At 43.8% G+C, this 26,916-nt stretch overlaps 1 pseudogene; it reads right to left on the reverse strand.

Moving 5' to 3' along the window:
* Positions 1-2,386: 2,386 nt before the first annotated feature.
* Positions 2,387-11,832, reverse strand: LOC114909446 (cAMP-specific 3',5'-cyclic phosphodiesterase 4B-like; annotated as a pseudogene).
* Between the last annotated feature and the right edge of the window lie 15,084 nt (positions 11,833-26,916).

Here is a 26,916-nt window from a genome sequence, read left to right on the forward strand (position 1 = left end):
AAAATGTATGCAGTCAGATGGTCCTGTGACAGTTTAATGACATTAATATTAGTTTAAGCCCCTGAATATATGATGGCTGTAATCCAGCTCTTTAACACATCTTATGAAACCCTCAGCAGTCAGTCTAATACTGAAAGGCTACTGTTATGTTAAGAAATCCTGAAGTTATAACAAACACTAACTCTGGATGTTTGCTAGATTTTACTTTACACTTTAGAGTTCAACATGCTGAATCACCGGGCTCAGGGTATTTTAGTCTGAGTGAGACACTCAAAATACTGAGCAGCACAAATGACACATGAAGATCTTTCTACCAGGAAAATGAGTAATGCGCCGTTTTGAATTTACGACATAGTTGAACACGGCTCCCTCGCGTTCGCCCCAAGAAACATTCGGATTAGCTGTCTTGCCATTTGTTCTGTACGCTACCCGAAACGGGTAAGCTAGTAAATTGGACAGTGTAGGAGTTTGAAATACATCTAGCATTGTGTTTTCAGGATGATGATGGTAATGAACTATTTTATATGGAACCTTTAAAACCAGCTTGTCAAAGCGTTTTACGGTAAGATAAATTATGGTACAGTAACGTAAGCGCAAATGTACAATAATTCAGCGTTAAGGATTTTACAAGTACAAATGGAGGAAAAGGGGATGAAAAGATGTTCAAATGTCAGTTGAAAGAAAATCTGAACATTATAGCTACAATGCGCTAAACACAGAAGCAAAGATTGGTACAAACCTGTACCTGCCCTATTTCTAGTGACTGGCCCATCAGTGTCGAGGTTCAAAGGTCAAACGCTTTTCCTGTAATGCTTATATTTTTGTTTTCTGTGAAATAAACATATAAATCATTGAGTCAAATGTTGTTCCATGGAAGGTTGTTGCACTCTGCAGATTGGGAGACGTGCGCTGTGGGCCGTAAGGAAAGACGAATGGTCGCGGACGGATTTGTCCTGAGCGCGAGAGTAAATTGCGCATGTTGTCGGGTGACGCTCAAAGGAGAAGAACCCGTACCAAGCCCGTGTTCGTGCTGCGCAGGAGACGAGTGCCACAGCGGCGTAATTTCTGGGTCAGGGCACTACGCCTCCGCCGGTCGAGGTCCCGCTTCCCATTTTGATTCACGGTGCTCAACAAAGACATCGCGTGGTTTGTGTATGATGAATTTTAAACCTGAGCAGTGTTGCCGTGACAGTTATAATGCTTACATCTGGCAAGCGTGCTGCTCTCAGGCTGAGGTGTTATTAAATAATTTGTTCAGTGAAGGACCAGACGATTTCTATGACACATCTAAAGGAACAAACTGGAGAACATTAAATGCTACAAACCCCATGGGGAACGTCTGCAGTAATTTTTGGCATCGTCTCTTAACAAATGTTGTAGGAGTCTCTCTCTCAAAACTCTGAGCTTGCTAGGCATGGGTCTTTAAAATCTGTTTATGCATTTACAGCAATATTTAAATGTAGCTGTGAAGTGCGTAAAGAGATGTCATCCTTGTTCACCATCAGATGGAATAGAGCAGGACCTTTGATTTCGGCATATGGTGCTTTCTTTTCAGACCAGCAGCCAATTTATTGGACCATCTGACTGGTCATTCTTTTTCTTAAACAGGGTTAATTCAATCTGTGAAATCACACTGTTGGGAAAATATCCTTTGAGACAGTCAAATTTGCATGTTATACACACACACACACACACACTCTGAATCCGCTTGTCCCATGTGGGGTCGCGGAGAACCGGAGCCTAACCCGGCAACACGGGGTGTAAGGCTGGAGGGGGAGGGGACGCATCCAGGACAGGATGTCAGTGTCACAAGGCACCCCAAGCAGGACTCGAACCCCAGACTCACCGGAGAGCAAGAGCCAGTCAAACCACTGTGCGTGCCACCGTGCCCCCGCTCATTTGCATTATATACAAGATCTTTTTCTGCATGATTATGCCAACATTTTATAGTTTTGCTTTCTAGCTTTTCTTGGTTTTCATTCATTTCTTAAAAATAACTCCTTTTTTTGGTGCTGTGTTTTTGTTTAGGACCTGTTGAATGAGGTTTAAGTGTATTTATTATGATTGTCATCCACTCAATCCTCATCCCAGTGGACTCCTCCTCTTCTTTTTTTTTTTTTTTTTTTTTTTAAAAGAGAAGATGCAACATAAACCGTTAAATGTTGAGTAATATTTTTAAGGTTCCGAAAATAATTTCAATGCAGTATATGATGGACTCAAAAGATGTTACTGAGGTTTGTTTCACGGTGAGATGTATAAATTAATATCCTGTTCCATTAGCATTCTGTCCGTAAATGCTCAAGTGCTTTGAACTGTAGCGCTTAAGAGCATCTAAAATTGAATAGTGAATTGATTAAACTTACAGCACTTTTAAGTAAATGGCTTTTTAGCTTTTATGCATTTTATCCAAATTTTTTGGAAAGTCCACATTTCTTCTTACTATTCCCAAAAAGATCACAAAGGTGTCAACGGGGATCTTAAGCATCTTCATCAAGTCTCTCTCTTGGAAGATGGCGTACATGATGCAAGTCATCAGCATGTTGTTGGAAATCACGGAAACCTTAAAGATGTTCAGACTCCATTTGTTTAGGTCCTCCAGCTCCTTCGGCAGCAGGTCCTCCTTGTCAGCCTTTACTCCAAAGCAAGGGATACTGCAGCTGGAGACATTTGGGCCATGGGTGACCTTCTTCACGCCACTGATCTGTGCCATCACCTGCTGTTCTTCTTCTCCCGGGTCTTGGATGTGGGAGACGGGATCTCCACATCATTCTGCTTGTCTAGGAAGGTGTTGGAGATGAACTCGGACACCTGGTTCCCAGAGCGGCTCATCTCTGACAGGTGGGTCAGCTCCCGATTCAACATCCTTTTGAACTTGTTGGAGGCCATCTTGCTGACAGAGCGGTACATCTGGATGGTCTCCAGCTGGTCCAGGCACCAGTCAAGCTCCTCCATGGTATCCATGGCCAGCTTCTGGTACAACTCCTCTGATAGGCAGACTCTGGTGATTGGCGGCTGGTTGGCCACAGGGGACCACCTGTTGGAGGCACATTGTATGTTTGTCAGAACAGAGAAGTTTTTCCTTACGCTGCGAAGACTTGCAGGTACCTGAGAAAAAGGTGTTACTATCAGGTTGTCCCCGTGAAGCTCGCTGATGATAGAAGAGTTGCGTGACATGGACTTCGGTGAGAGGTCGTAGTCACTGTCCGATTGGTACAGGAAGGATTTGCGCCTCTGCGTGTGTCCCGGGAAGTTGGTGTGCAGCACCAGGCCCGAGCTGGGCGGGGTCTGGGGGTTCAGAGGGCTGCAGCTTGTGGACGGGCCATTCTCCACATCGAAGCTGAAGTGTTTCGAATGAAGTCAAAGTGGGCTCAACTGTGCTGGCAGGGCAAGCGGTGAATCATGGCCCCGGGGGGTGCTACAGTGCGGGGTGCATGCCACCAGGGGGAAGTGTGCTGCTGGCAGTACCTGTGACGACACTCCTGCGGTGGCGCAGTGGGTTTGACCAGGTCCTGCTCTCCGGTGGACCTGGAGTTTGAGTCCCGCTTGGAGTGCCTTGCGACGGACTGGCATCCTGTCCTGGGTGTGTCCCCTCCCCCTCCAGCCTTGTGCCGTGTTTTCAGGCTAGGCTCCGGCTCCCCGCGACCCCGCATGGGACAAGCGGTTTCAGACTGTGTGTGTGTGTGTGTGTGTGTGTGTGTGTGTGTGTGTGTGTGTGTCAGACGATCCCCAAAAAGGTTTCAAAGCTAAGAGTTAGGTAAGAGTTATTAGAGACCGGTATATAGTTGGATGAGTCAGGCTGAAGGATGACTTCAGTCCTGTGTCGAAGTCAGTCTGTGGGGTTGTGTAGGAACTGCAGTAAGCCGTTAGTCGCCGCGTCCTGTCATGAAAGGCGTTTGTCTCGATTGCCCACCGCGGCTCCCGTTTGCCGCCACAGCCTTGCTGCCAGGAAAGCAGTTACATAACCAGTTGTCTGGGACTGTTCTGTGTAATCCCCTTAAAGCAGCTGTGGAAGGAAATGAGATTGCCGTTTCGGTATCATTGTCTTACAAGGCGTGCGATCCGACCAAGAAGTTGCTAGTAACAGATTTTATGTAACGTCAGAAGTTAGTAGCACCTAGAAACATGGCTTATAGTGGATTTTTATTTAATTAACTCATTAATTTAGCTGAATAGGTTTGCACAAAACAATTAGTGTGCTGCTCTTGAACAAAATGGTCGCTTCACCTGAACTGTTTTAACCCTTGACGGCCAACTTTGAGAACATTCGTACCCCACTACCTGTTTGCAGTCACTTTTCTCAAAGCTATGTGACTGAAGCAATGCTTTCAGGTATTTGTTCCTGTTCACTAATTTTTTTTTTTTTTTTTTTACTGTCGCTTCCTTTTTGGTATATGGTCATGCGACTGACACTTCCTGTCGGCCATTTTAATGTCGTCTGCCGTGTTTCTTCACTTACTGCACTTTGTACACATTGGAAAGAAAAAGATAATGCATTTCAAATATTGTTAGTAACGTATACATGAGCTTTGTTAGGCACTGGATAAAGCACAGTAAGCAACTAAATGTCATATTGTGTTACAATATATCATAGATGTCCATCTATTCACTTCAGCCTTTGTCAAGAAATGCAGTATCAGAAGAGAGAACTATAAATAAACACGACTAAGATTTTCTGAACTTTGTCATGGTGAAATTCATAGTACCACTGTCATTCACTTCAGAGATTGGCCTGAATGCAACGTACACTAAATACCATGCTTAAAAATAAATAAATAACTGTGGTGTAGATTAGAATTGGAACCGTATCCATGTCCCAGATGTGTAGCGCTTTGCCTTAGCCAAACAGAAGGAGAACACCCTAAAACTTAATTGCTTTGACATTTTACTCCGTTCAGATCGTGGCAATTAAATGAGAACATCAGTTTTCACCAATCACAACTAGGGAGCTGGGATGCAGAATGAATTGACTTCCTCGCGTTGCCTTCAAGAACGTGTAAATTTCCATCGAGCTTCATTCTGTGTAGACAGCAGTTTTGTTTGCCTGGACTGTTTTGCCAGTGCTCAGCGCGGCCTTTTTATGGTTCCTATAAAAGTTTGGAGTTTTCTTTGAGGCTGTTTTCCCACTTCTGCCAAACCCACAACAGATGCGCAATTTACCATCTACTTTTGGTCCTTATTATATATTGGCAACTGTGTGTTCGGCAGTGCTGAAAGGTATCGTGTTGTGTCTTCGAGTAACTTGTTTACCTGAAATTGCCCTGGAGATTGTCAGAAAAAGAAACGCAATAATTTTGATATATGACACGTCATTTGTGAACGCTTGAAGTGCCGTTGCGAAATATACGTATTAAAACTTGAAGAAATGCACAATCAAAGTAGCAGTGATGACACAACAAGTACTACCACACCACTACATCATGCTTCTGTACTCTCCATTTCCCACACTATATAGTTATAAATTTAAGGCAAGTCGTAACAAAAAAATTTAGTGTGTAGTTTATTTGCAAAGGCATTATTTACTAAGCTTAAAGTAGTGTTCTTTGCAGTTGTTACTTTATAATCCCATGCGGTCACATCAGGTAAAGTTCATAGGGTTTGGCTCTGTGTTTTACTGAGTTGACCCGGTGCCCGTGTATTGTGGAAACATCTCTATTTCCCAGCCTTCCTCGGCATGGTAAATGACCATAACGTGGGTCGGGAGATCAAAGGCAGGACCAAATGGGATTATGTGGTTTGGCGGTGTGCTGCGACTTTGCACCGAGCACCAGCTCGGTGCTGTTATTGTTCCGTGTGTGTGGTGCAAAATGCCCCCCGGAGCCTTCTCTTAAACAGCATAGATTTTTTTTCATCATTTGGGATTCTTCTCCAAACAAGAGTTATGGGAGGGATGTGTGCTATCTTAAATCTTTTACATCCCTTTCGCATACCTCTGTTATCGTCCGATATAGTAATTGTTGTAATGTCTAGCGCTGCTTGCACAAGTCTTGCACACGTGCACTTTAATGTAGTCTGTGCCGGTAACTCTGTTTTATGTAGCACCGTAGTCCTAGAGGAATGTTGTTGCGTTTCACTGTGTATTATACCAGCTGTATATAGTTGAAATGACAAAGCCACTCTTGACTCTCTTAAATGTTTGATCAGATCCAAATGTAGAAAGCTCGAGGCTACATAGCATGTACGGTAAAATAATTGATGCTAGACTTAGTTTGTGCGACCTTTTATTGTCTTGTCAGGGGCTTGATTAAATTCAAAGCATGGTGTAGTCAGGATGGACTCTGTTTCTCACAACTTGATTATTAGTGTATGCCTGCAGTTAAAAATTAAACTAATAAAAATAAATGTTTTAAAATTTAATTCGGTTTTGTCTTTGCGTACCATGGAGAGTTCGTTTGGAGTCTTTGGATTGCAAGTAATATCAGTGATATTCTGAGCAGGACAAAGCAGCAAAAAAGGGTGTGTTTCATTAAAATTGAACCATTATTTTGACAGTTGTTGGTTTGCTTTTTATTTTAATTTGCAGGGGTGGCTTAAAGTGAATTTCTTAATCTTTTTTTAAAATTACAATAAAATAGATGCCCTTCCTAATGTGTTTACGGTTGTGTATTAGTTAAACTCAGGTCTTGCTGTGTCAGAATAATGCACTAAATATTATATTTGAATGGAAATCACTTGGAAGAGAGTTGAATAAAGATGGTCTCACTTCTGTTTTAGTGCATTTTAATCACATCTACTGGATGGCTACAGAGACACAGGTTGCATTTACTTGACAAGCAGCATAATTTTTTAAAAAATTTCTTATCTTAGGTGCTTTTCCTACCACAAGGATTCAGTACAGATGCAATCATGGAATAACACTGGAAATTCAGCTCTTATCCTCCAAGGTAAAGCCAGGTAGTCAGCAATGAGCAGCAGGGTTTATGGTTCCTGTCTGTGAGCTTCCCTACAGCCAAAGCAACAAATGTGACATAATTAATCTAAATATAGTGCGTGCTGTTTCAGATTGAAGTGTTTTTATAAAGTGCCATTTCTGACAATCCGCCCGTGGAAAACTGAATAGTTTCAGCACCAGAGAACCTAGTCAGCCAAGGCCACCTGTGTGGAAGCAACTCCGGTGGAGTTTGAACCATGATCCATTTTCCAGAACAAGACCTTTCTTCAAATTCTGCCCTCCAGTTTCTATTAAGCCTCCTTTAGTTCCTCCTTTTGTGATCATTTGCTTGTCTGGTAGCAATAACAGAAAACGCTGGAGTATCAACGTCTGTTTTCGGCAGTGGTGGAGAAACATGCAGCACAGTTCATATCCTATTTTACAAGTCTGTTTATCCCAGCAGTTCTTCTCCCGTATGCGGCATTTTAAATTGCGTTAGTCCAAGAGAACAATAGTCTCCCCACAGTCATTAGCTCCGTTAAACACATCTGAACTGCTTACAAACAACCTGCCACATCTCAGCAGCCTTATATTCGCGCAGAAATGAGAATTTGTCGTAATTAAGTCGAGGTGTGTTCACAGTAACTTGCCTCGACATTGCGACTCGCTTTCTGACACGTGAATTAAATCGCCTTTGAGTCTGATTTATAGTGGTTCTTTCCCCCCACTGGAGGCGCTTAATGGGATTTGCCAAATGAGTCGAGCAGAGTTGAAAAGGTGCCCTTGAGGGGGGAGGGCTACCTGTGCAACAGGGGAGCGCACGTTTGTCCACGAAAGATTAATGTGCCATTTTGTATCCTTTCAAACGGAAAAGCGTGTTTATTATGTTCTAGCTATTTCTGTTACATGACTGCATACAGTATATACTGTACAATCAGTGTTTATTGTCTTGTCTCGCTGTGTTCAGTATTTTCTGCTCTACAGTCAAAAGTTTAAACTATTGTCTGATTTATCAGTCTTCCCCCCCAGCACCGTCTGTGTATATTTTATTACGGATGCAATAATGTTAGTAGGCCTGCGTAACAAAAATTTGGTGGTAAAAGTAACCTATGATAACAGTACCCTTTGGCTTCTATAATGGCCCTTGTGTCCATTGTAGGGTCTTTCTTTTTTTAATACAGACTGTTTTTACCAAATTTTTAGTGGGTGGTCATAGCATTTTTTGTGTTTTTGAATGCACAATTGTTTCTATATGAGGGGAAAACGTTTTATGTAGCAGACTACTTTCTCTATTCGTTTTTCACCCCTTTATCCCGTAATTGCATTGTTTTAGTGCTATTGGGGCAGCTGGTAGTGTAGTGGTTAGCGCTGCTGTCTTCGGACCTAAAGGTTTAGCTATGATAACCTTGAGGGAGGTTCTTACCCTAAATTGCACCACTAAAATTACCCAGCTGTATAAATGGGTAAATAACTGTTAAGTAGCTTGACATTGAAAGTCCCGTTAGAGAAACATTCAGCTAAATGAATAAATGTAAATATTTATGGATATTTTTTGGATCGCATTCAACACATTCTTGTCCCAAGAAATAACTTTAGTATGGTTTCCATGTGGTCTCCCACTGAAGGAGAGTCCTGTACCTTCTAGCTGAATAAAAGTCTTCAGAAGACTTTTACTACTAATGAAGCTGATTTCATTAATGTAAATTTACTTAGACCAAAGAGCCACCACACCCTCCACGCAAAGGACTTCAGCTCCCACAGTGCCTCGCTCATGTCGCAGCAGGCCACACTAAAAACAGTACTGCTGAGACTTGGCTTCTAAAGCAACTTAAAACAATTTACCAGTGTATACAGCTGGATGCTTTTTTCCGGGAGTAATTCAGGGCAAGTACCTTGATCAAGGGTTCTATAGCAGAGGGTGGGATCCAAACCTGGCTCTTCTAAATACACGGTTGCAGCTCTAGCCACTACGCCACCTACTGCCCTTGTAATGAAAGATGGTCATGAGTCTGTAGTCACCTTTTCTGCCTCCAATAAGGGGATAGGACCTCCTAGGCAAAAGAAAACTACAGGGCTGTTATTGTGGCACTTGTCCATGTTAAGTGTAAAATTCCTTTTCTCACCTTATTCTGGGTGTCCTTTGAAGTGATGAACTTCCATCTACAAAGGCTTTGCTGGCAAGATTTTGGTGTACACAGGTTTTCCTACGTTATATAGTTGTTTGAATTGGAGGTGATTTTATCCTCCACAATTACGCGTGCATGTTGTGACATTTTAATTTGTCTGCGCGCAATCCTGGCCCAGCTTGTGTGTCATATTAAGGGTTATTGGTGGCTAAGGGGGGAGCCTATGGTGATGTTTATTAGTCTTTTATGAATGCCTAGGATTAGCCTCTAAATAATAAAAACAATTATAGATGAAAAGCCTTTATAATATCATTAACATTCTTGTTTTACAACAGAATGAACACCTTTTGGGTTTTATTTTGGTCCGGAGAATGCCATGTTTCATGAGGATTAATTTACAGCCTGTGCTCTCTCAGCCTTGTGCCCACATATTCTGCACAACTGCAGAATCGGGCCACTCTGTGACACACATTCGTATTTTGCAGTGTGCGGTGTAATTCTCACTCAAAATGGTTTAGTTCTTCAAAGGCAGGAGCCAGTAAAGCTGAGGGCTGACTGTGCAATAAAAATAAAATTAAATAAAAAAAAATTCCCTTTTGCTCCACCAGTATTGAATGAACGTAGCATAAATGCTAGAATGTCAGCATTAACAGTAGTACACACTGTTTGTTCAACACAGTCAAAGCCTTAAATTGGTTCATAACTGTTTTTTTTTTCTTATGATAGTAGTCTTCTTAGTCAATGAAAGCTTGATACAGATGTCTCTTAAATTGACTACATTTACATTTATTCATTTAGCAGATGCTTTTCTCCAAAGCAACTTAAATCCTAGAGAAATACAATTTGTGCATTACATTAGGAGAAAGAGACATAGTTGCAGACATTTGATTAAGTAAACTTTTTCTTTCTACTTTATGCACTGTGATGTTCATCGCATGAGTAGGTGCAAAAAACTCAGAATAGACTGCGACGTACCTCACTTTGTCTGATCTATTCCAGACTTTTGCAGAATCTAGCTGTTACAAATACCCTAAGACTTTTAATATTTTAACTTCAAGCTACATTAGAATCGAAAATTTCAAATATTGATTATTCAGGTAGTGCTGGTGCTCCGTGATTGGACATGGGTTTGAATCTGGCTCAGTCTGTGTAGAGCTTGCGTTTTCTCTCCATGTTCGTGTGGACTTTCGTTTAAATGCTCGTTTCCTCCCACAGTTCGACGGCATCTATTTTAGGTGAATTGATGACTCTAAATTCCCGGGAGGGAGGGAATGAGTGCTTCGTTAGTCTGCTGTATAAATGGGGGTATGCTTGTTTGGAGTTCAGTGTATCTAGCATTGTAAGTGACGTTGACGTTTGGAGGCGTTTCAGTGAAATACTAGATAAGGGAAAATTCAGTTCCGGCCCTCGTACATGTGAATAAATCCTTCCTTACCTGAAGTTGGATATTGAAGTCCTCAAAGTCAAATTCTTAAAACTTGGATGAATGTATGTTGGGGAATTATTCATTTTCTTTTTGAAAATGTTTCCATGTTTGAGCATACCTTTTCTTGCATTATTTCGTAGAGAAGAAAAAAAAAGGGGGGGGGGGGTGGTGCGGGACTGCCTGTATTGGCACTTGAATACAGAATTTTTGCGCATCTAATATATATTTCTGTAAACTGGGGAGAAGAACCTTGAGAGGTTTTACACAGCATTCGAAACTGAGTCAAGCAGTTGAGCTGTCCCAGAAGCACAACCCATGTTCTCACAATCTCAACCACCAGTGTGTTTTACTTCTCCTGGGTTTTCCTTTTCTGGGCACTGTCAGCGTCAAAAAGGACTTAATGTGTGTTAGAAGATTTTTTTTAATTCAGCTTCTACATCATCAAATAGCTTGTTGCATAAATCTGCCTTATCCTAAAAGAAAACACTTAATACATATCAATAAATTCCCCTATAAAAAACTTGAAAATCAAGGTACGTTGACAGCCGCTGTGCTGGGTGAGCAATGCAGGGGTATAAATGTCGAACTAGAAGTACCGTTTCTATTTGTAGCGGCTAGTATAATGGGAACATGACACCTTAAATACATCTTCCTCTTTCTCAGTGTAACACTACATTACGAATGTGGTACCATCGAAGGGTCGTATCATTAATGAATGTGTTGCCGGGATGGTTTGACGAGACATTCCGCCACATTCATAGTCTCTCACCTGCTGCTTTTGACATTGGTGCCATCGATCCTGCTGTTCCAGTTTGGCACCTGGCTCCTGCACACCTGCTCAGGCCCACGGTGCTCCAACCTGTTCTGGTTGTGGTGGAAAATCTTTAACCAGGAACCAGTCCGAGTGCCTTTCTGCTGGTTTATCTCCATGAGCCTTCACTGACTCTTGACCCAGAGATGTAAATAAAAGCTATGTGGAAACACATGGAGTCTTCCTCCTCATGTAAGGCTAATGACACAAGTGTGTTAGGACCATACCGGGAATAGCAATTTGTTCAGGCGTCGGTGGCTCAATGGGATCGCCCCTCGGCGCTGGCTACTGGCTCCATTCATTCCCTCCATCTGAGGCTCAGCCAGGGAACCCCGATTCCTCCATCTCTGGAAGCACATTGCCACATAGTGCTCATGCTATTCATCCATTAGTTCAGACTGGTTGTGACATCAAAGTGGGCTTCTCTGGGGACCATGAAGTGGGCTGCAAAAGGAGGGAAGAAAGGGAAGTGACAGATGGGGAGCATGTGAGGCGACCAAATCTTTCACACCAGTGTTTCTGAAAACTCCTCCCAGTCGAGTTTCTGCACTTTGACCAGGTTCAGACCACTGACGCGGTCGCTTCTGTGCATCACCGCCATGGGCTATAGGCTCCCCGTGATCACACGGCCTGCCTGAGGGTGTAGCGCTGCTCCAGGCTGTGCTCTGTGCTCTGTGAGGCCGGAGACGGAGGGTGTGCAGTCTGTCGGTGAGAAGTGGCTGGACAAGGTGTTTTGTTATCAGACCCCAGGAGGAGTCAGTGTCCCCAGGGGTCTTGTGGTCAGCAAAAGCCTGTCAATGAAGTAAGAGGAACTCTGTCAGATCCTGGCCTGAAGTTGGCTCATACTGAAAAGCTCAGCACTCTGTGGTGAGCAGTGTAAATAATGTGTGTCCAGTACTTGTGTCTACCTTTCTACGGACTCTAAAGGGCCTTCACACACTTTGTATTCTTGCCTATTGGTGTGCCATGGAGTCAACCACATAGTGTCTCCAGAAACTTCTGCCCTCCACTTCTGTCCTTAGTGTTGGAAGAGGTGTGTCCATTGTCACTACTGTTAGTTGATCCTGGGAAAATTGGTGGTACAGTGAGTAGCGCCGCTGTGTCACAGCGCCTGGGTGGTGCGAGAAGGACATGGGTTCGATCCCCGCTCGCTGTGTGTGTGTGTGTGTGTGTGTGTGTGTGTGTGTGTGTGTGTGTGTGTGTGTGTTTCACTGATGTATGGATGAGTGACAGTGTAAGTAGTGTATCTGGCAGTGTAAATCACCTTGGTGAATAAGGTGTGTGGGCTGGTAACACCACATAGAGTTCATTGGAAGTTGCTTTGGAGAAAAGAAGTCTGCAAAATAAATAAATATCATCCCCCTGATTGCTGGTTGTCCACCTATTAGTTCAAATGTTAGTTGATCTTCTCATGTTCCCAAAATACGATAACCTATCTCACTTGTGGTTCGAATGACATGGCATTTTTGGCCTGATTTGATCAAATGTCCATCCTAGTTTTCTTCGCTGTCCATGGTGTCCTTAAGTCTTCTCCAATACCTCACTTCAAAGAAGTCCATGGTTTTTCCTCTCCCGTTTTTCTGAAGTCATTTGTTCACATCCAAATAGCATTCCGAGAAACCCCACAGCTTGAACGGTGTTTCGGTTTGTTCTTGTGGACAAGTCAGCTCTGCCAAGTGCTGATCGTCAGCATATCTCCTAGCTGCGTCGTCCCTTGTTGCCGATTATTGATCTCAAGAGACAAACATGACTACTATAACTTCATTGTCAATACTACAGTGTGCTGCAGTCCTGTTTGACATGACTTCCCTTTTCTTCCAATTTAATTATAATTGCATCCAACCTTTTGAAATGTATGGCTTAAAGGTCTTCAATTGTGTTACTGAACTTCTATATTCATAACTTGCACTGAGGTCTGGATTTTGCTGCAGTGTGACTAATTTGTAATTTTACGGCTGCAGCCCTTGTATAAAGTACAGAAGATATTTAAATGTACTGAGGAATTTTTGGTAATGGCATTATGGTAGCTCACCAGTGTTATCCTTCTCCAGGATAAACCATGGCTTCTGTGCGTTGGGGTCCGCAGGGACCTCTGGGTTCCTCAGTGTTTGAGACCAGGCGGGGGGTCCCCGTGGTTGCTTTTTATAGAGTACAAGTGGACAATTGACAAGTGAGTTGACCAAAGGAGCACTTGCACCATTGCTTTGTGTCAATATCAGCTGTCACCTTGAAGACTGGGTGGAAATTGGACTTGGCAGTTAGACTAGACTATTGATTCCGCTGTAAATAGTTCCCTTACACCTTCATTTTTGTCCAACATGACTTTTCTTTCCCTATCTTTGTTTTAAATGCACATATTCTAATGACTTGATATGGGGAACGTGATCAAACCGAATGAGTTCAGTATTACCGAATTGATTCGGTAAAAGTTACCCTGCTGCATAAATACATAAATGTGTTTTTTGAGGACAGAAGCAATACAAGGTTGAGTCTGATCAACAGGGCTACCTTTACACAGGAGTTGAACCTCTGGCAATGCTAGCGAGCGAAATCCATTGGCTGTAGTGCTCCAGTGGGCCGTGGGCCACCTGCGCGAACGGTGGGGTGTGGACCTTCATGCCGAGAGCGGCTTTGCACAGTCTGCACCACATGGCTGATGAATATTTATGATGGGGATTTTGACATCTTGTTTGAAGACGGGAGGCTGTGAAATGAATTGCGTGCCACTGTCTTGTACGCTTGGTCTCCCTCCTGTGATTGTCTGGGACTTTCGGGGGAGAAATGAACGACTGGGCACGGAGGGATGCCCTGCATTCTCCTATCGAGCCTTCACCGTAACCTCGGTGCGTGAGCCGACGGTGTATTTGTTCTTAAAAATGAACGGATTCAGACTCTTCCAACTTGATCCGTGAATTGCCGGGTAATAGTCATGTTAAGCTGTGAAAATATACATAAGCGCCTGTGTGTAAGTGCTGGCATGGACAGATAGAGATTGCAAAGTTCCTGGGAAGGTGTGGAGGGTTCTGGGCCGAGCGGTTACGCACGGATGAGTGCCAGGCGGTTTGAGCCGAACCGATTTCTGCTTCCTGGCATTAATCAGCAAAACCAGAAGCATGGGATTGGAATGCTCCTCCGTCCTCGTTGCACAGCGTGCGTGTGTGCTCGCGCGCGCACAAACCGGCTAAGAATCGGAACCTCCTTCGGCCGCAAATCTCCCTTTCTGACACTGCTTATGGTGAGCTGTGGTATGTGCAGCCTCACACTCCCGCGCACACGCATTGTTTGTTTTCTGCACAGCGTTTTGAACCACTTCCTTATCTGAGAACATGTGCGTCCCAGGCAGACAAGGCCACATCAGGATGTAGATTAAACAGGAAAGACAATAGTGGCCGAAATGCACTGTTCTCTGGTTTTCGATCTGTGCACCAGCTGTGGTAGAAGAAAGCTAAAGAGGTAAGATGAAGACTCGTACCCATATATACACAGACACACTCGCATATTTTATACACACGCCGACTATCGGTACATCTGAGCTGCAGCTTTTTTGCAGAAATGCACCCTTTTGTCTTGGGTACCTTCATCTGTATTCATGGGGAGTCCCACCTTCCATTGGGTCTGTCATTTTCTTTAATAAATGAGGAAGGGATGAAGCTGTGGATAGGGTCTGTGATTCATGGAGTCATGGCGCATGTGCTCTGCAGACAGAGGACCTGCTCTTCCATCACTGTCTTAAAACTGCAGAGGCACTCAGAATCCAATTTAGTCGCTGCGTGGATGACTCTGCTCCCAGTGCAATTACACACGGCTCCGAAATGCTAGTGTTGCGTTACTGTAGCACGCATCTTTATTTATGGGCTCTGCTTTACAGTGGGGCATGTTTAGTGCCGCTTGGCTTCCCTTCACTTCCTGTCGATCATAACTGCTTCGGTTGTTTCATGTTGAAGAGACGAGTCCTTTGATGTAAGACTGTGGCAGCAGGTGGCATCGTGTTTAGAGCCATTGCCTTGAAGAACCTGGGTTCACATCCTACCTCCTGCTCTAGTATCCTTGAACAAGGTTACTTGCTAGAAAATGATCCAGTTGTATCGATGGGTAAATCATTAAGTAGCCGAACGTTGTGAGACACATGGGCAAAAAGGATTAGCTAAAAACAAAAAAAGAGCGATTCAGTTGTTTCTAATGTTTAACCATTTCAGGAGGTCTTATTTCACCTCTTTCTTCGTCTTTTGTGTAGCCATCCAAATTAACCAGAGCGAATGTTAAGGCCTGGGCGCCTGACTGTGTGCTTCATTAAAGATGCTTCATAGGCTGGGAATACACTGCGTTGCGGAACAAGACTAATTGAATATGTAGCACGAAATCTACACCTCGGATAACAATCATTTTTATCTTCCTACTTTTGCGTTCTTAGCTTGTTTCCAGCCTCGGTGGGACATGAATATATGCGTTTTTCGGTGCCCATTCCAGTTTAATGTCCTGAAGGTGGCATTGAAAATTTTTGTATTCATTTATCTCTGTCCTTGTAGCTCATAAGACCTTGACAAATTCTTATGAGTCACAATTTCCCAAACATCTACATTTACATTCATTTAAATTCATACATTAAGCTGATGCTCTTCTCCAAAGCAGTTTACAATATTAAGCTACTTAGTGATTTACCAGTTGTGTAAATTTTAGCCCTTGCTCAAGGGTAGTCCAGCAGGAGGTGGGATTCGAACTTTGGTCCTTCAGGTGTAAGGTGGGGGCTCTAACCACTACCCCACCTGCTGCCCACACCAGCCACTGACACAATGTTCTTCGTGTGATCCTGTAACCCTAAATCCTCTCCATCCAGTTACTATTCTCACCAACCCCAGTGCAGGACCTCAGAGGTCCAATCTGTGCTCAAACTTCATACCTTTGTGGACCAGCCCCAGATCCATGTGCACTCAGAGGCCCTCTGCTGGAACACCACAGTCTCGCATATTTCCCCTTTCTACCCCGTTCTGGCGCCATGCTCCTTTTTCTCCATGCGTGTAACCTCTCCCACTGGGTATTGGGTCAGACACACTGCGGAGTGCTCTCGCCTTACTCGCACAGCACTCGTGCAGCTGCTGCCCTGCAAAACCGCTCTGGGTTCCCCTTCACGGACAGCGGATAGCCCGCCGCACGCCTTCCCTGCTGCACATCTTTGCCTTCTCACTCCTTCATTGTTTTTGAGGGTAACACGAACTGGGGCGAAGAGCGAGCCAGAACCCGGCACGTATCGGGTTTTCCGCGCTCAAATCAGCCGCCTTTGGACCTTCTCGCACTGCGGTTAGCTGCTGAAGCGAACATTGTTTGGATTGGCTCGACTACACAGGCGACAGCGGAGAGAGAAGTTGGACCGGCGCAAAAGAAGCGGCCGCGCAAGGCCACGGCCAGAACTGCGGAGACCTTTTTATCATGAACTTTGTGAATGAAAGTCTGCGCTGGAGCGCGTGACGCCGATGAGTCTGACTCCACAGGCCTGACACCGCGCTGCTCTGGGGAGATTCATCTGTTAGACGTTTGTTGTCCCTCTTGTAAACGTTCGTGCAACTGCTCTATATCAGAAAACTGTTTTTCTTGCACCCCACTTTGGGTATTCAGGTGTGCTTCTCTGACAACTGAATAAATATACACATGATAACTATTAATCCCAAAGGAAATCGAACAAGGCAGTGACAACATAGTGACACAGTGGAATCGCGCTAAGCAAATCACATTTAGACGGGAATAGAGTATAAAAATAAATTAAAAATTAGGAATGTATATAGGTAAAAGCAGAACATGTATGTTGTGCTCCATTTACTGCGACCCTGCTCGGGATAAGCGGTTTCTGAAATTAGATGGGGTTGGGTACTGTGGTGAGGGGGGGCGTGGTGGCGCAGTGGGTTGGACCGGGTCCTGCTCTCTGGTGGGTCTGGGGTTCGAGTCCCGCTTGGGGTGCCTTGTGATGGATTGGCGTCCCGTCCTGGGTGTGTCCCCTCCCCCTCCAGCCTTACGCCCTGTTTTTCCGGCTTAGGCTATGGCTCCCCACGACCCCGTATGGGACAAGCGGTTCAGATGGTGTGTGTGTGTGTGTGTGTGTACTGTGGTGGAGTGGAGTCCTGCCTGGGTTATACACTCTAGCAGTGCCTTTGTTTCTGGGAGAGGCTTCAGAGTTCTGCCTTACGATAAGCGGTTTACATGTATACTTACACATTTAGCGGGGGAGAGATTTGGATGCAGACGTGTGATTCTTCAGCACAGACAATTGGTCTCCTTTAACATTATAAGCCAGTGTACAGAACATGACTATGTGCATATAGGATTTTTAAAAAAGAGATATTTAAACAAAATGCAATGCAAAACAGTCGGAGATAATGCGTTGGAAATTACAGGAGGTCTGAGTCCCAAAGCCATGTGCTGAGACCCCTCTTGAATGTTGAAAGGGATTCAGCAGTTCTGAGTGGGAGAGGGAGCTCAGTCCACCATATTCAGGTAAGAATGTAAAAAATTGCTTTTGGTTTTTGGACCTCTAGTGCATGGGTTATTCACGGCAAATGTGTGTCAGTGACTGAATAATGTATGCATTGGCAAATTTTTCCCGTTAAGTGAGATTTTGTTGAGTTGTCATCCCTACTCTGCTGTCCCTGCTTTGCCCAGTACTTACTGTAAAGGCATTACAGGGGCCTGTGTAGTCATGTATTCATATGTAGCAGCACGTTAAAAAAAAAAAAAAGTCATGTTAATGATCCGCTGAAATGGAAAACGTTTCTGTATGACGCTTGAGTTGCTAAAAGGGGTACAACCACTTTCAAAAATTGTCGGTTACAGTAATTAAACTGGCTTGACGAGCATTTACTGGTTTATTTATGAAAGGAGGCAAAACATGTGGAAAGTGTCTTCCCTGTGATTGGCACGCCACTGAGGGTTAAATACACACCACGGTTTATTTGAACTTTAATACCTTCGCTGCACATGCAAGCGGAGTCACTGCCGTTATGATTTCCAAACGTCTGTGTGTTGAGGCTGATGAATTATCGAACAAAAAAATAGTGGAATTTCTGAGAGCGATTTCCTCCTTTGTCCAAACTCACCCTGTCCTCGGACTCAACAAAGCTCGGTTCCTCTTACGTAAATTAAATTCCTGAAACCCAGCAAAGAATATAACTTTTGAGTTTTTGGAAGGCCATTCATCCATTAAATAATTTTTCATGGTGCAGCGGTGAAGGTCAGAAAAATGGTACAAAATCAGACATGCAGATTTCAAGCTATAGAAAGTTTCTCAGTTCCTTGAAGCAGCAGCAGGTGGCGCGGTATTTAGAACTGCTGCCTTGCACTTGATGGCCCCAGGTTCGAATCCTACCTCCTGCTGTAGCACCCTTGATTGGGGTATTTCTTCTGAGCTGCTACAGTAAAAATTACCCTGCTTTGTAAATTGGTAAATTATCGAAAGTGGAAAGAGGACACCGGTCATCATGCTTCTGGGTCTTCCCCCAGCTGATTTCTTTTCTGGTCCTAATGAGCATAAATACAGATTCTTGCCCTTCATCCACCTGCTTCGCATGCGAAGGGCCCCATAATGACCCTTGAGTTACTCCGCTCAGCACCTCCCTGGTGAGACTGGAACCAATCAATTCCACTTAGTGATGTCTCCTCCACTTTAGCAGTTGAGGCCACATTTGCAACAGTTTACCTGTAACAGTAAAAGGCATCCACTGTGACCTCATAACTACCATCATAACTAACGTGGGGTGAGCTGGATTGCTGGCTATGCAGGAACACGACGGGAATGGGAGAACTGCCATAGAACCCCTTTCCAGAAGAGAGGATATCGTTTTCCACTAAGTGTCCATGCTGTTTGAACATTAAACATGCAATGACTGTATTTTAAAATTATGTGATGGATGACGCACTTCTGTCACTGTCGTGTTCGAACCATGTCCACTAATGCTCACTTTAGGGACTGTGGACATACTTTCATTCATTCATTCATTCATTCATTCACTGATGCCCATGTCTATGACCGAACCTGCTTATTATTTTAAAATATTTTAATTTTTAAAATTCGAATTCGAGTGTGGCGTGTTATTTCAACAAATTACATATAGTTTTTTTTTTTTTTTTTTTTTTTTTTTTTTTTTTAAAATAATCAGCAATGGTTTGCATCCTAACCCTGACATTAAACAAGTAGTGACCATTTAAATAGAAGCAGTCCACTCCAAAATGATTGTTTATGTCGACCACCAGCATGGAGTGGCATGTCTAAAGACTTGCGCCAGTTTTCGAGCTGTGGTTTAGTGTGAATTAAAAGGTTACTGAACCTGTTTGGATGGTTTCTCCCTCATATTTTTTTTTTTTTTAAAACCTTTGTACCGTTGTGAGATGTATCACCTGTGAAATCTGTGCTGTTATTTGATTCTTGCCAGCCTGTTTGGTTGCGTCACCTGTTCGAGAAAATCGTTCTCTGTGCTCCGGGTTTGGTGCGTCTTCCAGTGTGTGCTGTGATTGGGTCCCTGCTGTCTCTTTTGTCGGGTGAGTTTCTTGTAGTACTTTATTGCACGACTTTAATACATCTATGCTTTAACTGACACTGTTCTCCCAAGCAGGGGGCGCGGTGGCGCAGCGGGTTTGGCTGGGTCCCACTCTCCGGCAGGTCTGGGGTTCGGGTCCTGTTTGGGGTGACTTGTGATGGACTGACATCTTGTCCTGGGTGCGTGCCCTTACGCCCTGTGTTACCAGGTTCAGCACCGGTTCACCGTGACCCTGCTCGAGACGAGCAGTTTCAGACTGTGTGTGTGTGTGTGTTTCTCCTAAGCGACTTGCAGTGTCAAGCTACCTAAAATTACTTACCCGTTCATACAGTTGGGTAATCTTTATTGGAATGATTAAGGGTGAGTACTGTGTTCAAAGGCACTGTAGTAGGAGGTGGGATTCAAACCAAGATCCTTCAAGTCCAAAGGCAGAGTCTCTGACCATTCTGCTACCATTTGATTTGATATTTACTGAAACAATGGGATTGCGGTACAGGTTTGATATCTTTTAAAATGTTGAACCCCCGTGAATGATGATCCAACGGCTGTTCCTTCCCCCGCAGGGTCACACAAGGGCATTAGATCTTGCATCTGGGCACGAGGGAGTGGTGAATGTCCCTTTCACCACAACAATTTGTCTGTACATCAGGCTATAAGTACACGCTCTTAAAATAATGAGTACGTGCGTCCGCTTTGTGCAAACGTTCAGTGGAGCATTACAGACGCGCTCGCCAGCTCCCATTTCGTCTTTTGCCATGAGCTTTAACCTCAGGCATATTTCTCCGTATCTGCGGACCCCGGCTCCAGTGCACATTAGCCTCAGAACGACAGCCTTCTGACCATCCTGCTGGTTAACCGCAGCGAAGCTCTCTGTCCTATGACTTCATACGCGAATGCTCTGTGGGTGCTTCCCGGGCAGGAAAAAAAAAAAATAAAAATAAAAAAAAATGCTGAATTAATGACTATTGATGGCCGAATTTAAAATGTCAGTCATTCGCCATTTATTTTAGTTTTGAGGTTTATGTTTCTCCTTTTTTGTAGTTTTTGCTTCCATCTGCGACGCATTTTGAAACTCAGATGATTTGAACACTGCCAGAAGAATCTTTCCCTTAATTATCTTTGTCTGCTATGCATTTTCCAACCCCATGACTTATTTGTGCTTTCTAATAATTCTTTGATTTGTGTTTAGTTTTCCTGTCCAGAGGACAGATTCTTAAATTAACATCTCTCTGTGTTACACTGCAGGCTCATTTCAGTTTTTTTAATGTGGAAGCAACACATTCCGTACCGAAGGGGATTTTCAAGGACTGTGATGTTGGGTGACAGTCGTACCACACTTATTTACTCTTCTTGATCAATATATTTGAACTTTTGCCAAGTGAGTGTAGCTTTGTTATACCGTTGGCATATTGCAATGTCACGTAGGAGGTATAGCCGGTCCCACGGCGTTTCGGGTCGTTGGAATGCCCCTGCCTCCCATTCTGCTGTGGTAAACTTTATCAAGGTACTAATGGACTCAGAATGCCTTACTGTATTAGTGGGTAAATCATTGTAAAGTAAATCATCCAACATTGTAACTCTCTTTGGACAAAATTAGAGCTAATATAGTTTACTATATTATACTAACTATAATATAAGTTTAATTATAATAATTACAGAAAGTGAAGCTGGTGATGTACTACAGTACAATGCAAGTTTCTGTAAGTACAATGTTGAGTACAGCACATCAATACGAGTGACCTTGAGGTAACATGACACACTTGAATTTTGAAAGTCCATCATATTTTGTATAGCCCAAGTAGTTCTGTGGCTTCGTGGAATGTACCTCATGTGCTCCTGTTAGCCTTCACTAACCTCTTCAAGGTTTTTGTTTCCTTGTTTCCCAACCGCTGTGTGTATCTACAGCCTATGATTACCCTCAACGCCATTTTTTGACTCTGGCTAGAGCTTAAGAGTTAAGCTGGCTGTTTTTGTTTGTTGGTAATTTATGTAAAGCTTTGGGAACATGTTGCTGTGTCACGTAGTGTTCTGAGCTCACTGTGCAAGGAAGCCGTTGGCAGCAAAAATGTCTTACTTGGCGTGGAAAAGGATGCATTTGCAGTCTAGATAAATGAATAGCCTGCATTTTGTACTGACACCGAATATTTAAAAAAAAATAAACTGATAGATGTTGCTTTGCCTTCGATCCATATGCTTCAAAATAGGACTAATGATTTGGTCAGGAGTGCAGATTCTTAAAATTGAAAGGAGTGGTTTTGTTTCATCACTGTGCTGTAGAGAACTCGTAGGGTCATCAGGAAGTCAAGGTCAGTGCTTCGCACCTTTTGAACTCTTGTAATGGATCATCTATTGCTCCACCTTTCCCCAGGCACCATACATCAGCTCTTTAAATATATATTTATTTTTTTGGATTGAATTCTCAACATTATCGATGGTCCCAACACACATAGTTAGTGTTTGTTTGACTGTGCCGGAATGTGAACACGTGGCTCCGATGTCAGAGGAGCACTTTGAGAACCGGGCATTGGCGGTTGAATTATTAACCCACTGTTGACACTGGTGGGTATTTGTTCTGGATATGCCTTTGAATGTTTCTCATCCTGGGACCTTCAGCTTGAGAAGTTCCTCATTTCTCTGTGCTATGTTGGGAATCATCAGTGTGGCACTTGCTGTAGGGTGCTAAGTATGAGAAACCGAGATGGTATTGGCATCACACCAGTGCTGTTCAACTAGGGAGCAAGTCGTGGAGAAAATACACATGTGCTGGACCTCTATTGCATTCTCTGGGACACCAAAAAAAAACAAGCAAGTGAGCTTCTTTTGAAGGCTTTTGTATACACTCTTCTACACTGCTCTATCTAAGTGGTACGGTGCGAAGCATTAATTACGTTGCTGTTCGGAGTGTTGACCATTGTTTACCATCTGGAAGAAAGGCCTGTTGAGCTCTCCAAGAAGACCTTAATTGGGCACCAAGTATCATTCGCTCTCTCCTCGGCTCCTGTCGGGGGGTACTGTAGAGAGGAAAGAGGATTTGATATTGCGCAGAAAACATCACTAAAATTGCTTTGCTGGTATGTTTAGCTTTTGAATGCCTGATGCTGTATTTGGGGCCTCAGTGAGTCGGCTAAGGGCTGTTTCAGCAGCCGGGCTCTAAGTGTCACCAGTTCCCATGTTGTAGGGGGATGAGCGCAGTCATGGCTCATTTACTCAGGTGAGATGTTATCTTGCCAATCCTAACATTTTATTGGATGGGATTCAATTGGCTGCTCTACCAAATTTACTAAATATAGTAAGGCAGTGTGGAGCTTTATACGAATAATAAGCACCTGTGCACAATCTGTGGGACTTTTTTTTGTGTTCAAATCTCAAAGCACGCGTGTGCACGTCTACAACCGCTTATTCTAAACAGGGTCGAAGCAAGCCAAAGCCTAACGCGGCAGCACAGCGCACAAGGCTGGAGGGGGAGGGGACACACCCAGGACGGGATGCCAGTCTACCGAAAGGCACCCCAAGCAGGACTCGAACCCCAGAGCAGGTCCTGGTTAAACCTGCTGCGCCACCACGCCCCCTAATCTCAAAGCAGATGAAAGAATGGGATTTTTATTACAGTGCAAACTGATTTTTAAAAGCTATTTTGTGTTTTTGTACTTAATTTAAAACGTTCTGTGAATTTAATTTGCAGCAATTACGTTTTCTCAGTGTGTGCCTTTTAACGCAAAAGCTGACGAGAACCATGACCTGAACAGCGCAAAATGCCATGAACGCCATTGTATTAATATATTTCAAAATATTAATGAAGTAAGAATGTTGTGACAGAGATTTGGAGTAGTAAAAAGAAATAATTTTTGTGGTTGATATCCTAATGTCTGGGTATTAATTACAGTAATGTACTGGATTTGGAGATTTTTCTTTTTATGTATATTTTTTAAAGCATTTTGACACTTTTTCTGGTATTTTGACAGTTTATTGGAGAGCACGTCAGTGGCGTTCCAATAGGGTGGTACCCTAGAAAGGAGTTCGGTGCCACACCCAGCAAGGCCTATAAAAGTGTTTGGCTCAGAGTAGTGCAAAGCTAGAGCCAAGGCTTTCAATCTTTCTGCTCTGTCAGCCTACTACTTCACCAGAGGATCCTCCTGCTCTGTCAGTCTCCCAGTTTTGCTGTGGAATCTTGTCGGAAATGAGTATCGCTCCTTTATGTTCCCGCTTGGAGCTTCCTCCATAACTCAACCTGGATCACACATGTTGTGATGAACAGTGATTCCAAGGATCTGCTATGGATGTACGTTTCCCATCCCCCCTGCACTGTCCTCCAAGGGTTGCATCGTTCATCTTTCTGCACTGTCCTGCTTCCTCTCTCAAAAGGCAGTCCCACGAAACACAGAACTTTATCCCGTCGGTCTGCTCGCATCTACAAAAATTGGATTGATTTCAAAGGAATATGAAAAAAAAATACATACATCCAAAGAAGTATTAAACCACAGTAATTTAGAAGTGCTGTCTGGCATTTGCATTCATTTTGTTTAAATGATGATTTTCTCCAAAGCAACTTAAAATGTTAATCTCCCTACAACCACTTACCCTTTCGTGCAGCTGGGTATTTTTTTTTTTTTTTACTAGAGTGCTTTAGGGTGAGTCCCTTGCTCAAGGGTACTACAGCTGGAGGTGAGATTTGAACCTGCAACCTTTGGGTCCAAAAGCAGCAGTTCTAACCATTACACTACCAGCTGTCCCTTGCCATTAGCTTCTGGATACAACATCAGTTTCTGAAAGCAGCATGTTTTACAGCCAGGGGCTGGTTTTACACCCTTTTCTTTGCATGAAGTGCTAATGAAGGCTTCTTCTACATAGCTCCAAATGGCAACAAACCCTGCTTAACCAAGACCTCCCAATATTTGTTGCGTTGCTGTGGATGACACACCGTGTCTCATTATCCTTGTATGCGGTTTGACAAAAGGCTTTGCTGACCAGGTGTTCGGCGATGCCTAGTTGTGTGCCATCCTCTGGACCCAAACGCTTTCATCAGGCCAATGTACTACAGGCACCAGTGCGAGGAAGTCTCAGAGTCCGTGAGCGCAGTGTTTTTCTGTTTCTCTGTGTGTTCAGAAATCTTCTTGGACGTGGTGGACTGACTCACCCAGTCCTGTAATTGCGCAATCTGCCAGATCATAAAGCACTCTGACCACCATCATCATAAACACAGAATACATCAAAGGAGCTCCTTTGATAAAAAGGACAGTGGAATCACCAGGTTCCAGAGACATTAACCTTCCAGCATCCCTTGTTGGGGTACACTCAATGAGTACTGCACGTGACCGACACATGTCTTGGCATTACAGGAATAGGAGCAGTGCAGGAACGGCAGCACTGCGTAGTGCTTGTGTCCATAAGAACGGCTTGCTGTGTTTAAGAAGTCACATAGTTGCTTGATGAGGGGGTTGAACGCACACTTTGGGCCCACGGACAAACCGACCTGGTTTTCTGCTTGAGCGCATGTCGTTCAGTACTTTTCAGACATAGCGGTGATTTGGGTTCTGTCCATATTGTTCCGGTATTCTCAGCTATTCTGCGAGTAAACAGGAAATGGGAAGTGGCGTGTTTGTGTCACTGAAGATGTGAAGTGGCAGCTCTCTCTCTCTGCTGGGGAACCATTGCACAGCTTGTTAGGACCCGATGGCCACATATATCCCACAATCTCTGGGTCAAGCATTGAGATAGTGGTTACTGGTTAACATGGTTATGGGTTTGAAGGAAGATGACTTTCCTCCTCTTGCAGCCTCTTGAGCTCAGGCATGCAGACCTCTGTGGGTTGGTCCTTGTAAGTTCCAGAGCTTGAGGTGCTGCTTGTAAAGCCTGGAATGGCCTTCATGGGTGAGTAGTAGAGCCAGGTGGTTTGGCCTTGTTGCCGTATTGGAGCAACATAACTGCAATCAGGGTGCCTGTGCTGATAGTTGATGATGTGCAGATCTAAATTTGACAATGTTGATGCTCAGCGTTATGCGTTGGATGTGTCCTTGTTCAAAGTGTGTACTTGGAGCTGTAAGCTGTAAAAATTCACCCCACGTTATCTAGTATGTGATTTCTTAGGGTTAGGCTGCAAGGCCTGAGTCCCTCGTTTCATCTTCCACCCTTGAATGAGCAACTTTTCCAGGAGGGCCGAAGCACAAGGGCCAGAATATGTACTTGTCAAAGCGGTGAACTCAGCCTTTATTTACTCTTTTGCTAACCATTAATGATTTATTCAGTTGAATACATGAGCTGTTTAGACTTCCTTAACAGAAATGTCACGAAAGTCTCAATTTCATTGTCCAGAGATGTTTAACAACGTGAATATTGTGTATTCAGAGGAAGTGTTTGTGTGGCTTAATGTGGGATTGCCTCTTTTTAGTAACCAATTATTGAGAGTGCATATTGAGAAAATCCTTTACTGGGTAAGCAGAGGACACGCTATATCAAACTTTCATGGAAGACATCTGCAGCATCATTTATGCTTGATAGACTTGTGTACGATACAATAAATGGATTTGGCCTGGTCGCTAGTTCTATTCCATCACCAAAGAAATGCCCAGTAGACACAGAATATTGATGATGATGACTTACCATTTTAACATTATGATACCCCCCCCCATCTGCCATGCCTGGTAATGATTCTGTAAAGCTGCAGAAGAAGAAGGTGGGAGACTTTGTTCCCTGATCTCTATGGACCTCCTCTGAGAGGCTGTTCTCCAAAACAACACAGCCGGCCTGCTGCCTGGGACACGCACGGTTTTTAAAAAGCAGCACCTGCCTCACGCAGCTCAGCCTTCCTGGTCAACATAGCTATAGTCCAAGCAAACTTATCCTTGGGTTAATGTGCTTCCCCTCACTTTTTTTTCTGTTCCCTGGCCCTCAAAGCACACGTCTTCTCCGTCGGCTTATTCTGAGGTTATTCTGATCTAGTCCCGGGCCCAACCTGTGTTATGATGGCTTCTGTCTTCAAGTTCGGATGTATGGTTCTTCTCCCTTTCATGTTGTTTTTAGGCCGCAGTCAACGCCTCTGTAGTCACTCTGCGGCCAGGGTTTGCTTGTTGTTCTGGAAGCGGAGACGGGCATGGTGCTGTATGCGCCTCATCAGAACCAGCTGTCCAAACTAGGGCATGGCAGGAACCCCAGCTCATTCCAGGAGCCAT

The sequence above is a fragment of the Scleropages formosus genome, chromosome 24, assembly GCF_900964775.1.
Source record: "Scleropages formosus chromosome 24, fSclFor1.1, whole genome shotgun sequence".
NCBI lineage: Eukaryota > Metazoa > Chordata > Actinopteri > Osteoglossiformes > Osteoglossidae > Scleropages > Scleropages formosus.